The 17,880-nt window shown below is 48.5% G+C and overlaps 1 protein-coding gene and 1 long non-coding RNA gene across 3 annotated transcripts in view; both read left to right on the top strand.

Annotated features, from left to right (window-relative positions):
• Positions 1-17,880, top strand: part of LOC112582025 (P antigen family member 3-like) — a 461,263-nt gene that overhangs the window by 318,869 nt on the left and 124,514 nt on the right. The window lies entirely within an intron of this gene.
• Positions 3,653-16,145, top strand: LOC123331968. Of its 2 annotated transcripts, XR_006640664.1 has the most exons (3): positions 3,653-14,255; positions 14,941-14,979; positions 15,484-16,145. It is a non-coding gene; the product is annotated as an uncharacterized LOC123331968 (long non-coding RNA). The 2 variants fall into 2 exon arrangements; XR_006640665.1 differs by lacking the exon at positions 14,941-14,979.

Below are 17,880 nucleotides of genomic sequence, written 5' to 3'. Positions count from 1 at the left end.
CCTATTGTCTTTTGCTTTCTGCCCTGGAATGTGGTGGAGGCCTCAGTTCCGGTGACTAAAGAGCCTAGGTAACAGTTCTCTGAGAAAAGTAGCTCTCTAGAAAAGAGCAGTGCCTGGGAAGCTGATCTAAAGTTTTAACATAGCCTGTGATGTAATTTTTGTTAGCTTCACCCAATATATGATTATTCAAAGGATATAGAGAGATGCACCTACTTCTGTATCTACCACTGGATCTTTCAAATGAACATACAGTAAGATTGGCCCGGTTTTCTTTCTTCTTATTTATTTATTCATTGTTGGCTGCACTGCATCTTTGTTGCTGCACGAGGGCTTTCTCTAGTTGTGGAGGAGGAAGACTAGTCTCTAGTGGGGGTGCACGGGCTTCTCATCTCAGAGACTCCTCTTGTTGCGGAGCATGGGCTCTAGGCTCGAGGGCTTCCGTAGTCGGAGCAGGTGGGTTCAGTAGTTGTGACACACAGTCTTCGTTGCCCTGCGGCACGTGGGGTCTTCCTGGACTAGGGACCGAACGCCTGCCCCGTTGCATTGGCAGGGCGCTTCTGTTTTATTTTTTTAATCATCAATTCATTTTAATTGGAGAATAATGACTATACGATATTGTGATGGGTTTTGCCATATATCAACACGAATCGGCCGCAGTTATACGTGTGTCCTCCCCTCCTGAACCCCCCTCCCACCTCCCTCCCGACCCTATCCCTCTGGGTTATCCCGGAGCACCGGCTTTGGGTGCCCTGCTTCATGCATTGAACTTGCACTGGTCATCTGTTTTACATGTGGCAATGTATATGTTTCACTGCTATTCTCACAAATCATCCCACCCTCGCCTTCTTTTGCCGAGTTGAAAAGTGTGTTCTGTACGTCTCTGTCTCCTTTGCTTCCCTGCATGTAGAATCGTTGCTACCTTCTTTCTAAATTCCATATATAGGCATTAATATAAGTATTTGTCTTTCTCCTTCTGACTGACTTCTGTCTGTATAACAGGCTCCAGGTTCATCCACCTCATTAGCACTGATTCAAATGTGTTCCTTTTTATAGCTGAGTAATGTTCCATTGTGTATATGTACCACAACTTCCTTATCCATTCATCTGCCGTTGGACATGTAGGTTCCTTCCCTGTCCGAGCTATTGTAAATAGTGCTGCTGTGAACATTGGGGTACATGCGTCTGTTTCACTTCTGGTTTCCTCAGGGTGGTATGCCCAGCAGTGGGATTGCTGGGTCGTGTGGCAGTTCTAGTCCCAGTTTTTTAAGGAATCTCCACTCTGTTCTCCTCTCCACGGTGGCTGTACCACTTTACATTCCCACCAACGGTGGAAGAAGGTTCCCTTTTCTCCACACCATCTCCAGCATTTATTGTTTGTAGACTTTTTGATGATGGCCATTCTGACATGTGTGAGATGATACCTCATTGTGGTTTTGATTTGCAGTTTTCTAATGAGTGATGCTGAGCATCTCTTCATGTGTTTGGTAGCCATCTGTATGTCTTTGGAGAAATGTCTGTTCAGGTCTCTTGTCCGCTTTTTACGGGGTTGTTCGTTTTTCTGGTATTGAGCTGCATGAGCTGCTTGTATATTTTGGAGATTCATTCTTTGACAGTTGTTTCATTTGCTATTATTTCCTCCCGTTCTGAGCGTTGTCTTTTCACCTTGCTTATAGTTTCCTTCATTGTGCAAAAGCATTGAAGTTAAATTTGGTCCCTTTTGTTTATTGGTGTTTTTATTTCCATTACTCTGGGAGGTGGGTCATAGAGGATCTTGCTGTGATTTATGTCAGAGAGTGTTCTGCCTATGGTTTCCTCTTAAGGGTTTTATAGTTTTTGGTCTTACATTTAGGTCTTTAATCCATTTTGAGTTTATTTTTGTGTATGGTGTTAGAAAGTCTTCCAGTTTCTTTCTTTTACACGTAGTTGAGCATTTTCCCCAGCATCACGTGTTGAAGAGACTTTGTTTATGCCATTGTATATTTGTGCCTCCTTTGTCAAAGATAACGTGTGCATAGGTGTGTGGATTTATCTCTGGGTTCTCTCTTTTGTTCCATCGATCTATACGTCTGTCTTTGTGCCAGTACCATACTGTCTTGATGACTGTAGCTTTGTAGTATAGTCTGAAGTCAGGAAGGTTGATTCCTCCAGTTCCATTCTTCTTTCTCAAGATTGCTTTGGGTATTTGGAATCTTTAGTGTTTCCATACAAAGTGTGAAATTATTTGTTCTAGTTCTGTGAAAAAATACCTTTGCTAGTTTGATTGGGACTGTGATGAATCTATAGATTGCTTTGGGTAGTAGAGTCATTTTCACTGTACTGATTCTTCCAATCCAAGAACGTGGTACATTTCTCCATCCATTTGTGTCATCTTTGATTTCTTTCACCAGTTTTTTTTTTTTTATAGGTCTCTGTATACAGGTCTTTTGTTTATTTACGTAAATTTATTCCTAAGTATTTTATTCTTTTCATTGCAATGGTGAATGGGGTTTTTTGCTTAATTACTCTTTCTGATTTTTCCTTATTAGTTTATAGGAATGCAAGGGGTTTCTGTGTATTAATTTTAAATGGCAGGCACATTCTTAACCACCAGACCACCAGGGAATTCCTGGCCTGCTTGTCTTCGGGTGTGCAGCTATCTGAGCTGTGACACACGGAGAGATTCCAGTGATCACCACCACGACCAGGACACAGGCCATGTCCATCACCCTAAAAACGCCCAGGTGCTGCCCCTTCTGGTTTCCCCTCCCACACCCCAAGCCCTGGCACAAGGCTCTGTCCTCCTTCACTACATTTTGTCCTCTGCAATTTTAAAATTCCTTATGTATTCTGAATAGAAGACCTTTCTCAGATCTGTGCTTCACCAACGTCTTTCCCCTAATAACAAATAGCTTGCCTTTTCATTACAGGAGACATGAGTGATGAAATGTACTTTTCCTCCCCACACTCAGAGCCCAATGTTGTGTAGCCAGCAAGTGCCCGTGAGATTCTTCAGAAGTGACAATAAATTCGGCTGTCTGTCAGTCTTTGCTCTCAGATAGCCCCCAGAGGTATATTTCTGCAGAAACCCACGAGTCTTCTGCAGACAGAGGCACTTGAGAACAGGTATATTTATTGGAGTCTGAACTGGTCATCTCATCAAAGAGCTTCAGAGCTCAACCCATCTTGCAGGACTTGTCTCCCAGCTCCAAGGGAATTTTTCTTCTTGAAACTCAGAGGCATGAATTTAGTCAGTGTGGGCACGTTTAGCAGGCCTAACATGGCATTTCAAGGTTGTTCATCCTTTACCAGGTATCAGACCACATTCAATATATTTCTTTCTGTCACCTTAGTTACTCCTCCTTCAAAGACCCATCATTTTGGAAGATGTCAATCCTAATCGATGAGGTGAGAAAGCAGAGGACAGGGAAGTTAGGGGGATTGCTCAGAGTCACATAGGCTGCCGGAGGAAAAGTGACCCACGAACCTCGGCATCCTCCATTCAGAGCCCCCGCTCGTTATTTCTTCAGTAAAGTTGCCATGCGTGTGTGCATGCTGTCACATCAGCCATGTCCAACTCTTTGCGACCACATGACTGTAGCCCGCCAGGCTGCTCTGTCCATGGGATTGTCCAGGCAAGAATACTGGAGTGGGTTGCCATGCCCTCCTCCAGGGGATCTTCCCAACCCAGGAGTCCAACCCACGCCTCCTGCAGCTCCAGCATTGCAGGAGGATGCTTTACCGCTGAGCCACTGGGGAGGCCCAAAGTTGACATATGATATTATATTTGTTTCAGGTGCACGACAGAGTGATTCCATATTGTTAAACATTATGAAATGAATTGCTAGGATAAGTTTGGTTACCATGTGTCACCGCAGAGATTTCTTACAAGATTATTGACTATATTTCCTGTATGTACATTCCATTCCCATGACTTATTTTATAACTGGAAGTTTGTATCTCCTAATGCCTTCCCTGTTTCACACATCTCCCTCCTCCCTCCTCCTCTGGTAACCACCAGTTTGTTCTCTGTGTCTCTGAATCTATTTCTGTCTTGTTTCCCGTGTTCTCTTATTTTATCTCTGAGGTTGCACATGTAAATAAAACTGTGTGGTATTTGTCTTTCTCTGTGTGCCTAGTTTTACTTGGCATAACACCCTCTAGGTCCATCCATGTTGTCGACAATGACAACATTTCATTCTTCTTTTATTGCTGAGTAATATTCCACTGTGTGTGTGTGTGTGTGTGTGTGTGTGTGTGTGTGTGTACCATTTCTTCCTTTTGGACTCATCTATCGATGGGCACTTAGGTTCCTTTCATATCTTGGCTCCCCTTGGCTGTAAATAACGCTTCAGAGAACTGAGGCGCACATATATGTTTTGTGACTAGTGTTTCTTCTATTCTTGAGAAAAATACCGAGAAGTGGAAATGCTGGATCATATAGTAGTTCTTATTTTCAGTTTTTGAGGAAACCCTCATTGTCTCCATAGTGGCTGCACCGATATACATTTCGACCAACACCTCACGAGGGTTTCCTTTTCTCTACACCCTCCCCAACATTTCTTACTTGTTGTCTTTTTGAAAACAGCTACTTGACAGGTTGAGGACGTACTTCACTGTGGTCATGATTTTCTAATCCCTGAGGAGGAGATGTTCAGCATCTTTTCATATGTCTATTAGCCATCTGTATCTCTTCTTTGCAGAAATGTCTATTCAGTGCTTTGCCCCATTTTAAAATCGGGTTTTGGGTGTTTTTCCCAATACATTCTATGAGTCCTTTAGCTATTTTGGATATCTACCTGTTTTCCGATGTATATCACTTGCTCTTATCTTCTCCCACTCAGCAGGTTGCCTTTTTCTTTTCTTGACGGTTTCCCTTGATGAGTAAAAGCTTTTTAGTTTGATGAACTCCCATTTGTTTATTTTTGCTTTTGTTGCTCTTGCCTGAGGAGACATGTCAAAAAAGCTATTGCTAAGACCTATGTCAAAGAGCGTACTGCCTACGTCTTCTTCTGGGAGCTTTATGGTTTAAGGTCTAACAATTTCGTCTTTAATCGTCTGTTGTTGTGGTTTGTTTTTGAATGTTGTGAAGAAAGGGGTCCAGGTTTCCATAACCATTTATTGAAGAGACAGCATTTTCCGTGATGGATGTTCTTGGCCCCTTTGTCATAGACTAATAGGCCATATGAGCGCAGGTTTATTTCTGACAGAGCATCCCCAACTGTACCCTCCGTAAAGGCTGGGGTGAAGTAAGAAGACCCGGTGACTTCAGTGTCCGTCCACAGCTGGTGGCACACCAAGTCTGGATGAGGTGCATCCCTGATGCTAGCCACAGGGCACTGGGGCAGGGATGGTCATCTCCGCCTGGCACAAGGTCCCCAGGGTGGGATGCGACGGGCTCACTCCAGCAGCCAACCCAGGTCGATCCCGCCACCCACAGTCCCTCATTTAGCCAATCATGAAGGTTTTCACTGTATATGTTACATCTCCTCCATGCCGTGCCAGGCTGGCTATTGAGACGGGGAGGTGAGGAGGAATTGCATGGCCAGTCCCTGCCCTCGAGAGTTGAGTCATTGAGCAGAGAGGAGATCTGACACCCTTAGATGTGGTGGCGAGTGCCTCACTGATCCCCTGTGAGGCTGCCTTGCTAGTAGAGGAGAAGAATGACAAGGATCAGCGTAGATGAAGTGGCCATGGCGGGAGGGGACAGGGTACTCTGGGTCCTTGCTGTGCCAGTCCCAACTGCAGAATTACCCACGGCCTGCATGAGGGCGCCCGGAGGATGGATAGGCGGTTGTAAATGAAGATATCAGCTGTGCCACCCCCTCCCCACCTCAAAGTCTGTATCCCCAACCTGCCCATTGGGTGTTGGTGATCTGGGGGTCACTTCTGAGCAGCATACTCTCCCCAGTCACAGAGTAGGAGCCAGAATCCTGTGATGTGCAGAGATGTCCAGCACGTCAAATCCTAGGCCAGAGACCGAGCCATAGGAACCAACAGGCCAGAGAACACTGGGTGTGAGTTGGCTTAAAGGCAGTGCCCCAATAACAAATCTGCATGTACCTGTAGCAAGCAACGATACTGAACCATTCATTTAAAGACCTTCCCACAGAGGGAAGTCCTGGGCCTCGTGGTTTCATCAGTGAAATCTATCAAAGGTTTAAACAAGAAATAGCACCCATCCTTCACAGATTCTTCCTGAATAGACAGCAGGGAGGAAGGAACATTTCCTAATTCGTCCTATAAGCACAGTATTACCCCAGTACCAAAGCCAGAGTTGCCATCACCAGAAAGCTACAGACCCATTTCTATCATGAATAGCGATGCATACACCCTCAACACAGTATCTGCAAACCAGATCGAGAAACATTTTGCAAAGGGCTGTGCGAGATCTTTCCCAGGACTGCAGTATTGGACCAACACTCAACTTCAGTTATGGGAAACAGCGTATTGATATAATGAAGGACGGAAACCACCTGCCATCTTGACAGACAAAGAAAAAGCATTTGACACAGTTCAAGACCCGTTCATGACAAATAAGTAAATAACTAAATCAATAAACACGGTCAGCCATCTCGGGATAGAAGGGATCGTCGTGGCCGTGTGAAGAACATCCGTGAGAAACATCCAGCTCTCGTCACATCACATCTAGTAGAGTCTGAGTGAATGCTTGCCTCTTGAGATCCAGACTAGGAAAGGAGGTCTGCTTCAACCACCTCTATTCCACACTGACTGAAGGGTCTAGCCTGTGCACCATGCAAAAGAAGAAATGACATCATGGAGAAATGAGAAATGAAACCCATGTCCACACAAATACTCGTCCTTACATGTCTTTCACAGCAGTACTGTTTATAATCTCCAAATAGTGGAGCAGCCTAAAGGTCTGTCAGCTGGAGAGTGGTAAAGAGAGTATTCTTAGCCATTCAGTGGAACAACACAGATGGATGAAAAGTGATGAACTTCTGCTTTCTGCTGCCACATGGGTGAGCCTCCAAAGCACTGTGCTAAGTGAAAGAACCCAGACACAAAAGGCCACTTCCTGCAGGAGTCCATTGATGTGAATGCCCACAAAGGGCAAATCTACAGAGACAGAAATTAGATGAGAGGATGCCTGGGCGTGCAGGTCCTGTTGGGGATCGACTGCTGATGGGTACACGGAACCTTTTAGTGGTGTTGGCAGTGTTGCACAACTGCACTGTGGAGGTGGTTGCACCACTGTGTGAAGTTATCAAAGACACTGCACTGGATGCATTGAATGACTGTGATTTGTGGTGTGTAAGTATACCTCAGTAAAGCAGTTTAGGAAGGTAATGCAGATGTCCACGTGAGACATGTGGGAAAAGATAGGCCATTGCTTTTGTAACAGCGAGGAGTGCCCCTGCTCCTTCCACGTTCTGGGTCCGGCCTCCTCCACATGTGCTAGATGCTCCCTCCAGAGACAGTCGCTGTGCACGTCAGGACGGAATCCCCAGTGAGCACACACGTCGAGTGTGTCTTTGTGTTTACGCACAGGCGCCCATTGTGTGACCACAAGTCAGTGGCTCTGGACAGGCTCCCAGAACCCACCCTGCATCTGAAATTCTACTTAGTTTTTTCCCATTCTTCTCAAATCACGTGGACCCAGCTTCCGTTTCCCAGATTCAGTAACGGATCTTGGCCCTTAGTTCCAACCTCTGGTCACAGGAATACCTGTTAACCTGGTGCGAGGGCCCCTTCCTGACCTCAGCGACCCAGGAGGGATGCTCAGCAGAGCAGTAACCAAGACAACGGAACTCCATCCATCCTCCTTCTGCCGCCAAGACTGAGGTGCGTTCCCTCCCATCCATCTATCTGCCTGAGTGTCTGGTAAGGAAGGGGACTTGGGGGCATAACACACCACTGAGTCATTGAAATTGTTCTAAATATAGCTGTGACTAAATATGTCAAAATACCACTCAGAAGGGAAGACACATAATTTAAAAAAAATTTTGCTTTAGTAGCAAACATGGCTCTTCAGTTCAGGATTCTATTTAAAAGCAGGAAGGGTGAAGCATCATGCGATTGGGCTTCTCAACCTAAACTGTGCATCAAATCTCCCCTGGAGAGGCTTTAGAAGAGCTGATGCTGGCAGGACATCCCCAGAGGGTCTGAAGTAGTAGGTCTGGAATGTGGCCCTGGCGTGAGCATTGTCTGAAAGTGTTCTCTTGTGAAAGCCGAGCTTGCAGCTGTGGAAACAGAACCCATGCTTACAGGAGGAAATCGAAGATCAAAAATTTGCGACTCCTCTCTGCAGCGAAAGCAGGTTTTCATCATGACCCGCTATACTTGACAGCTATCTTAGGCTGAGGAAAGGGACAACTTGCCCAAATTAACACTGCTTTGAAAACTGACCTTGTGCTTGCTCTGCTGCATGTTCCTGAATCCAAAGTTTTACAGTTGAAACCCTGCTGTTGTTAGTGAAACTCCGTACGTTTTAGTTCTTGTCAGGATCCCTTGTGCCTAGTTAGTTGAATACATTTCTAAAACACTGTGGAGATAACTTCATTCGACAGATCAGAATAGTGCATCAAAGTTTAAAGATGGCTGAGAATTGTAGCTGCTGATGTTGATGTACGAGGATCGGCTGTCCGCGTATCTGCTGTCTGCGCTCAGTTGCCGTTTTAACCTGTTTGCCGTGTGATCACATTAACTCCCGCGCTCAGATGAAGACCGAATCGGAACGGGATGCTTATTGGGAGAAATACAGTTAAGCAATCCCTTGTTTGGTGCACACCCATGAAGACCCACCTCCCTCAAAGTTCTTTAGGGGTCTCTTCCAAATATTCTTTGGCACATTCCCCAGTGATGGGCTTGCACTGCTGTGTCCTGACTCATCGTCTTGGTAAAGACAGGGCTTTCAACCTCTCAGGTGCATTACAGCACCCGGGTTCTCTCAGAGATCCAAAAGAGGGTGAATGCCCGAGCTCAGGACACCTTCAGAGCGTGTCTGCAGGAACAGGGCCTCTCAGAGGAACCCATCCCCACCTGTGGCAACAGGAAGATCTCGCGTCAGCCTTTTCCAGAGCAGCTCCAGAGATGTCATGGCACAGTGAAGATCACACCCAGCAGCATGCCCGGGATTGTGGTTTAAGGAACTGTGTGGATGGCAGTGCCCATCCGTGTGACAGGAAACGTTGCCCTGGGGCTACTAGCAGGCCTGCAGGGCTTATGGGACAACTGAGTGCACATGCCCCATACGTCTCAGCCTGTGGGGAATCTGGGGCCCAGCTGAGATGTTCTACGTAGATTTAGTGGTAGGAAAAGCCAACAGCATACAGGGGGATACTGCTGAAAACAAGTCAGATGGGTAAAAGCTCTGGCGGGTGACGTGGTCCCCAAGGCTCATGTATGGAGTGGAAGAGCACAGGGCAGAGGTTGGAAACCAGAGGAAAACAAAGCCCAAGATTTAGGAGGGGATCAAAGTAAATGGACAGATAAGGAGACTTAGAAGTAATGGCCTGAGAGGTTTGGGGAAAGCCAGGGTGGGCTGCTGTCACAGACTCTGACCAAGGAAAAGTGGTTTTGAAAACGGAATGTATCTGTGGCCAATAGAGCACTGGGTACTATGGTTTGGCCCACGGAGCTCTTGGGAGACGTTAGCAAGGGGATGTTCTGTGGATGGGCACATGGCGGAGGAATCGAGAGGTAACCAGATAAGGATGGTCCTGGTGTCTATACTTTGAAGAAGCATGGCTTGAAAGGAACCAAAGACGCACAGTATTGGAAGTAGCGGGCTGTGTGCTCACAGGGTGTGCTCTCCTCTCCTGGCTCCACCTGGTGATGCTGACCTGCACCGCCCGTGGGTGGGGGTGGTGAAACTTGCATTTTTGTCTCCCTCCTCTTGCTGTGGGCCCGGTCCTCCCCGGCTGACTGAGCCTCAGCCACCCTGCTGGCATGTGCAGACCCCTCTGAATCTGGGTCTGATCGTCCAGCCCATCCCCGGGCAGGGACGTCCACTCCTCAGCCTCAGCCGCAAGGTCCCCTAGCCCGTTGCCTGCTTAGGCTTCGTCTGGATTCAGCCCCTTTCCACATTTCTCCCTCGGGTGTTGCAGAGCCCTCCCTTGGATTTCACCTGCACCGCAGCAGGAACCAAGATCAGCTCCAGAAAATGAAATTCCTAAACTGCAGCCACCCTTCTGCCCAAAGCCTCCGTTGGGTCATTGTACAGTGTGCCCCCTGTGAGTCCCAAGTGTGAATGGGGTGCAACCCTCCTTTCCCTGGTGTTCCTCTTCATTTCTTGTCACACCTCCCTTGTCTGAGCTCTCTCACCTCTGCCTGCCACTGCCTCTGTGGGCCATTCCCCCGCTGTGACTGGGACGCTCTTTCCTCTGGCTTGTCTTTCATTTGACCCAAGACTTCCCAAACAATATCCAGGTGTAGAATATGTACCTTGTCGAGTACATCTAGGAGACGATGTTGTCACATAAGCCCCCGCCCCTGAACTATAAAAAAAAACAGAGGGATAAAGAACACAAGAGTCAAATATGCCAAAGGTGCCTGAGATGTTGGTTAAGGTGAGCACTGAAGAGTGTCTGTGGGATCAGGAAGTATGGATATTAATGATGGCCATGACGAGGGCAGTTACAGTGGAGTGACTGGGACAAAAGCTCCGTGGAAGGGGGCTGAGGAGAGAATATCTCAGCAGAATCTGAAGCAGTTTTACTTTGAAGGGCAACCGGTAATGTGCCAGTAGCTGCAGAATAGGGTGGTGGAAGACGGTGGGTTTCCCCCTGTGCTGTGGAATGCTCCGATGTAGAGGGAGCAGCTGCTGGTTCAGGAGAGAGGAATGATAACTGCAGGTGCAAAGGCCCTGAGAAGGTGCAAGGCATGGGATCCCGGGCAGAGGTGAGGGGCTGGGTGCAGTCAGGAGCAGGCGTGGAGAGGGGCAGCAGAGTGCCAGGGCAGAAACATGCAGATCGGGACTGGGAAACTTGAGAAATCCCACGGGGTTGCTTCGGTATTCTCCAGGAATTATTAGTGGGTGGAGCTGGTGGTCATTAGCATGGAGGAAGGTTACTAGTGTGTCGTGTAGGAGTGTAGCTAGGTGACCGCAAGGAGCCCAAGAGGTGTGTTTGTCGGGGAGAGGTGTGTTTGCGGGGGACAGCTTCCAGCCCTGGCTCAGCCTATCCGGGAGGGGCCTGGTGCATGCTGGGAAAGGACGCGTGGTCGGTGAGCTGGGTCTCCAGGAGGTCGTATCCGTGCCCTGGCACTAGTGCGAAGGAGCTGGAGGACAGGACGTCATGTTGAGGGTGATGACTGGGAGGAAGGCTGGAAACAGGACAGCATGAGGGCGCGCGGTCTTTCCTGATGCCTGGGGCGGGACCGTGGGCAGAGGGATGCTCGGGTGGGGAGGAAGGGAGCATCGCTAAGGACGGAGAGTCTCCCGGGGTGACCGGGTGAGCCTCGTGGGCACTGAGGACGGATCAGAAGAGTGAGGCCTGAGAGAACAGTGAGTGTACCACGGGAGGAACGCGTTCACAGGCCGGGGGTGGGAGGGAGGAGAATGGACAGGGGACTTGTAACGTCCCCGTACGTGGGGGGCTTCGGTGGGGGGCTTCGGCAGTGGGCGACAGGACCCGGACGTCACCGTTCAGGTTCTTCAGTGGAGAGTTCGAAACGCGGTCCCCGAGAAAACTCCCAGCCGACCAGGGCCAGGAGACTGGCATGGGCCTCACTGGGTGGCTGCGCGCAGGCCCAGAGCCAGCCAATCGGAGTTCAGCCCCGCCCACCAAGCTCAGGATCTTCCCGGACACCCTGACTTCCTGCCCATGTTGCTTTGGTCCCGCGAACGGCTGGCTGTCCAGGGATGGTTTGGCCGGACCCGGTCCAGAGATTCCCTTCCTTTCTCTGGTCCTTACGGGCATCCCCCTTAACTTTGGCATCCACGCTGTCCAGACCTCTGCGCGAAAATCCAGCAGAAACGATGAATTTTCTTCCGGGCTTGCGGCATTTTGGTTTCTGCGGTCTGCAGGTGGCAGTGTTGCTCCATCCACAGTGTCGCCGGGCCGGTTTTTCCTCTGCTCTCGCGCTTTAATAAAAGGACAGGAAGCCTTTTCCCACAAGCAGGGGCTGGTTTGGTTTTGTTTTCCTCCGCTTGTGCCGGTTGCCTGATTCAAACTGCATCGGAGCCCTTCAGAGAGCCCGTTGTGAGAACTTTGACCGGACCCACTGACACTTAAAATTACAATAAAATAATATAAGCTGACGTAGTGAATGGTAGTGGAGGGAGTAAACCCTCCCTTGTCTTGTTTACCCTTGTCTTGCTTCGGATCCTTGAGATATTCATGTATGTTTAAAGAGAACTTTTATTATGACAGTGAGCTTTGACTTCAAAATCATTACGTGAAGTGGAAGTGAAAGTGGCTCAGACTTGTCTGATTCTTTAAGACCCCTGGGAATGTAGCCTGCCAGGCTCCTCTGCCCATGGGATTCTCCAGGCAAGAATAATGGAGTAGGTTGCCATTTCCTTCTCCAGAGGATCTTCCCAACCCAGCGATTGAATCTGGCTATCCTGCACTGCAGGCTGACTCCTTACCATCTGAGCCACCTACAATAATTACATGACAGGGACAAGTGCCGAGCCATGATCCTGCTGGGTAATTGATGCTGGACACCACCCAAGAAGCAGATGCTATTACTGCCCTCACTTTATGCCTTTGGGACCTGGGGCACACAGAGGAAGAGTCAGCTCTCCAGGTTCTCAGGGTTCTTCAGAGAGTGTCCCTATGTTCAGGTCTCAAGGCTGTCACATTGTAGCTTGCACACTGGTTTGCAGGATACATTCACCTCCCCAGTGGAAGAGTGAAAGAAAATGCTCACTGGGATCCAGGGTAAGACAGCCTGCAATGCTTCGAAAGACTGACTGCAGGAGGAGAAGGGGATGACAGAGGACAAGATGGTTGGATCGCATCACTGACTCAATGGACATGAGTCTGAGCAAGCTCCGGGAGGTGGTGAAGGACAGGGAAGCCTCCTGACGTGCTGCATGCAGTCCATGGGGTCGCAAAGAGTCGGACACGGCCGACGGACTGAAAACCAACAATAACATATTTATGACAATGAGATACTAAATGAAAGGGGGCGGGGAGGGAAACTACATAGAAAACGACTCATCCACTCTATCAAGATTATGACATGGTAACACATTTATAATGCAAAGCACCTGGAAGTAGTCAGCTGTTACAGAGTACAAGTTGCTCAGCTCACTGCAAGGTGGGTCAGGAAGGGACTTTAATCCAGAGTGGACAGACAGAGAAGAGGGCAGAGTCGACTGACAGAAAAGAGGTCAGGGTAGTGACGCAAAATAATCATCTTGTTGGGGCCAGGTTGGACAGGACCCAGACATCACGGATCAAGTCCTTCAGTGGAGAGTTCCAAGCTGCTTCAGGGAGAAATCTCCCAGCAGACACAGGCTGGGAGACTGGCACTGACCTCACTGCTCCCCGGGGCAGGCCCAGAACCAGCCCTCAGCAACCCCGGATATTCCTGGACCTCCTGACTTCTTGCCCGCCTCGCTGTGGTTCTGTGGGCGGGTCGAGCGGAACTCGCGCGGTCCAGGGCCGGTTGGCCCGGGCCCCTTCGAGAGCTTCCCTTTCTTTCTCTGGTCCTCAGGGGCATCCCCCATTAAGTCCTCTGCCCGAAAACCGAGCGGCAAGGATCGATTTTCTTCCGGGCTTGCTGGCAGTTTGGTTTCTGTGGTCTGCAGGGGGCAGTGTTGCCCCGCGGAGCTGCTTGCCCGTTTCTCCCCCGCCCGTCCGGTTTGAAAAAAGGTCTCAAAGCCTTTTGTGGTAATCAGCGGCGCATTTTCTTTCTGTGCTTGTGCCGGTTGGCTGGCTGGAAGTGCTGAGGCAAATGCTGAGACACATATTAAGCAAACTGAAAAATTAACGACAGAGAGAAAATGTTAAGCAGGTCAAGGGAAAAGTAGCAAATAACATCGGAGGGAATCCTAATAAGTTTATGAGCTGATTTCTCAGCAGAAACTCTGCAGGCCAGAAGGGAGTGGCATGATGTATATAAAGTGGTGAAAGGGAAAAAGCTACAATCAAAAATACTCTACCAAGCAAGGCTCTTCTTTCAGATTCAACAGAGTAATCAAAAGACAGGCAAAGGCTCAGAATTCAACAGTACCACACCAGCTTTACAACAAAGACTAATGTAACATCTCTAGGCAAGAACAAAAAGAAAGACCAATGGAACACAATAGGAAACCCAGAGATAGACCCATGCACCTATGGGGCACCTCATCTATACCCAAGGAGGTAAGAATGTACAATGGAGAAAAGACAGCATCTTCAGTAAGTGGTGCTGTGAAAATTAGACAGTAACATGTAAAAGAATGAAATTAGAATACTTCCTAACACCACAGGGGGGGCGGCGGGGTGGGGGTGGGGGTGGGGGTGGGGGTGGGGGGACACTCAAAATCAATTAAAGACGAAATGTAAGGCCAGATACTATAAAACACTTAGAGGAACACATGGGCAGAACACTCTAACAAAAAATTTAGCAATATTCTCTTTCCATTAACGGAAATAAAATAAAAATAAAGAAATGGGACCTAATTATACTTACAGTATTTTACACAGCAAGTTCAGTTCAGTTCAGTCGCTTAGTCGAGTCTGACTCTTTTACACAGTACCACACCAGACTAATTTCTCTGAACCTTTCCTATGTTTTCCTCTAAGAATTTTATAGTATCTGGCCTTACATTTGGTCTTTAATTGATTTTGAGGGTTCCCCCCCCCCTTTTGTGTTAGGAAGTATTCTAATTTCATTCTTTTACATGTTACTGTCTAATTTTCACAGCACCACTTACTGAAGATGCTGTCTTTTCTCCATTGTACATTCTTACCTCCTTGGGTATAGCTGAAGTGCCCCATAGGTGCATGGGTCTATCTCTGGGCTTCCTATTGTGTTCCATTGGTCTTTCTTTTTGTTCTTGCCTAGAGCACTCTTGCCTGGAAAATCCATGGACAAAGGAGCCAGGTAGGCTGCAGTTCATGGGGTCGCTAAGAGTCGAACAGACTGAGCGACTTCACTGTCACTTTTTACTTTCATGCATTGGAGAAGGAAATGGCAACCCACTCCAGTGTTCTTGCCTGGAGAATCTCGGGGACGGGGGAGCCTGGTGGGCTGCCATCTATGGGGTCGCACAGAGTTGGACAGGACTGAAGCGACTTAGCAGCAGCAGCAGCAGAGATGTTACATTAGTCTTTGTTGTAAAGCTGGTGTGGTACTCTTGAATTCTCTGAGCCTTTGCCTGTGTTTTGATTACTCTGTTGACTCTGAAAGAAGAGCCTTGCTTGGTAGAGTATTTTTGATTGTAGCTTTTTCCCTTTCACCACTTTAAATATATCATGCCACTCCCTTCTGGCCTGCAGAGTTTCTGCTGAGAAATCAGCTCATAAACTTATTAGGATTCCCTCCGATGTTATTTGCTACTTTTCCCTTGACCTGCTTAACATTTTCTCTCTGTCGTTAATTTTTCAGTTTGCTTAATATGTGTCTCAGCATTTGCCTCAGCACTTCCAGCCAGCCAACCGGCACAAGCACAGAAAGAAAATGCGCCGCTGATTACCACAAAAGGCTTTGAGACCTTTTTTCAAACAGGACGGGCGGGGGAGAAACGGGCAAGCAGCTCCGCGGAGCAACACTGCCCCCTGCAGACCACAGAAACCAAACTGCCAGCAAGCCCGGAAGAAAATCGATCCTTGCCGCTCGGTTTTCGGGCAGAGGACTTAATGGGGGATGCCCCTGAGGACCAGAGAAAGAAAGGGAAGCTCTCGAAGGGGCCCGGGCCAACCGCCCCTGGACCGCGCGAGTTCCGCTCGACCCGCCCACAGAACCACAGCGAGGCGGGCAAGAAGTCAGGAGGTCCAGGAATATCCGGGGTTGCTGAGGGCTGGTTCTGGGCCTGCCCCGGGGAGCAGTGAGGTCAGTGCCAGTCTCCCAGCCTGTGTCTGCTGGGAGATTTCTCCCTGAAGCAGCTTGGAACTCTCCACTGAAGGACTTGATCCCTGATGTCTGGGTCCTGTCCAACCTGGCCCCAACAAGATGATTATTTTGCGTCACTACCCTGACCTCTTTTCTGTCAGTCGACTCTGCCCTCTTCTCTGTCTGTCCACTCTGGATTAAAGTCCCTTCCTGACCCACCTTGCAGTGAGCTGAGCAACTTGTACTCTGTAACAGCTGACTACTTCCAGGTGCTTTGCATTATAAATGTGTTACCATGTCATAATCTTGATAGAGTGGATGAGTCGTTTTCTATGTAGTTTCCCTCCCCGCCCCCTTTCATTTAGTATCTCATTGTCATAAATATGTTATTGTTGGTTTTCAGTCCGTCGGCCGTGTCCGACTCTTTGCGACCCCATGGACTGCATGCAGCACGTCAGGAGGCTTCCCTGTCCTTCACCACCTCCCGGAGCTTGCTCAGACTCATGTCCATTGAGTCAGTGATGCGATCCAACCATCTTGTCCTCTGTCATCCCCTTCTCCTGCAGTCAGTCTTTCGAAGCATTGCAGGCTGTCTTACCCTGGATCCCAGTGAGCATTTTCTTTCACTCTTCCACTGGGGAGGAGAATGTATCCTGCAAACCAGTGTGCAAGCTACAATCTGACAGCCTTGAGACCTGAACATAGGGACACTCTCTGAGGAACCCTGAGAACCTGGAGAGCTGACTCTTCCTCTGTGTGCCCCAGGTCCCAAAGGCATAAAGTGAGGGCAGTAATAGCATCTGCTTCTTGGGTGGTGTCCAGCATCAATTACCCAGCAGGATCTTAGCTCGGCACTTGTGCATGTTATGTTATTATTGTAGGTGGCTCAGATGGTAAGGAGTCAGCCTGCAGTGCAGGATAGCCAGATTCAATCGCTGGGTTGGGAAGATCCTCAGGAGAAGGAAATGGCAACCCACTCCATTATTCTTGCCTGGAGAATCCCATGGGCAGAGGAGCCTGGCAGGCTACATTCCCAGGGGTCTTAAAGAATCAGACAGGACTTAGTCACTTTCACTTCCACTTCACGTAATGATTTTGAAGTCAAAGCTCACTGTCATAATAAAGATCTCTTGAAAGATACAGGAATTCCTCAACCATCGGAAGCAAGACAAGGGTGACCACTCCGTGCACTATCATTCACTCAGTTCAGTTCAGGCGCTCAGTCGTGTCCGAGTCTTTGCGACCCCATGAATCGCAGCACGCCAGGCCTCCCTGTCCATCACCAACTCCCGGAGTCAGTGATGCCATCCAGCCATCTCATCCTCTGTCGTCCCCTTCTCCTCCTGCCCCCAATCCCTCCCAGCATCAGAGTCTTTTCCAATGAGTCAACTCTTCGCATGAGGTGGCCAAAGTACTGGAGTTTCAGCTTAACATCATTCCTTCCAAAGCAATCTCAGGGCTGATCTCCTTCAGAATGGACTGGTTCGATCTCCCTGCCTTCCAAGGGACTCTCAAGAGTCTTCTCCAACACCACACTTCAAAAGCATCAATTCTTCGGCGTTCAGCTTTCTTCACAGTCCAACTCTCAGATCCATACATGACCACTGGAAAAACCATAGCCTTGACTAAACGAACGTCTGTTGGCAAAGTAATGTCTCTGCTTTTCAATATGCTATCTAGGTTGGTCACAACTTTTCTTCCAAGGAGTAAGCCTCTTTTAATTTCATGGCTGCAGTGACCATCTGAAGTGATTTTGGAGCCCCCCCTCCCAAAAAAAGTCTGACACTGTTTCCACTGTTTCCCCATCTATTTCCCATGAAGTGATGGGACCAGATGCCATGATCTTCGTTTTCTGAAGGTTGAGTTTTAAGCCAACTTTTTCACTCTACTCTTTCACCCTCATCAAGAGGCTTTTTAGTTCCTGTTCACTTTCTGCCATAAGGGTGGTGTCAT

This window comes from Bubalus bubalis, chromosome X (genome assembly GCF_019923935.1).
Source record: "Bubalus bubalis isolate 160015118507 breed Murrah chromosome X, NDDB_SH_1, whole genome shotgun sequence".
NCBI lineage: Eukaryota > Metazoa > Chordata > Mammalia > Artiodactyla > Bovidae > Bubalus > Bubalus bubalis.
This window is presented reverse-complemented; position numbering and strand designations above follow the sequence as displayed.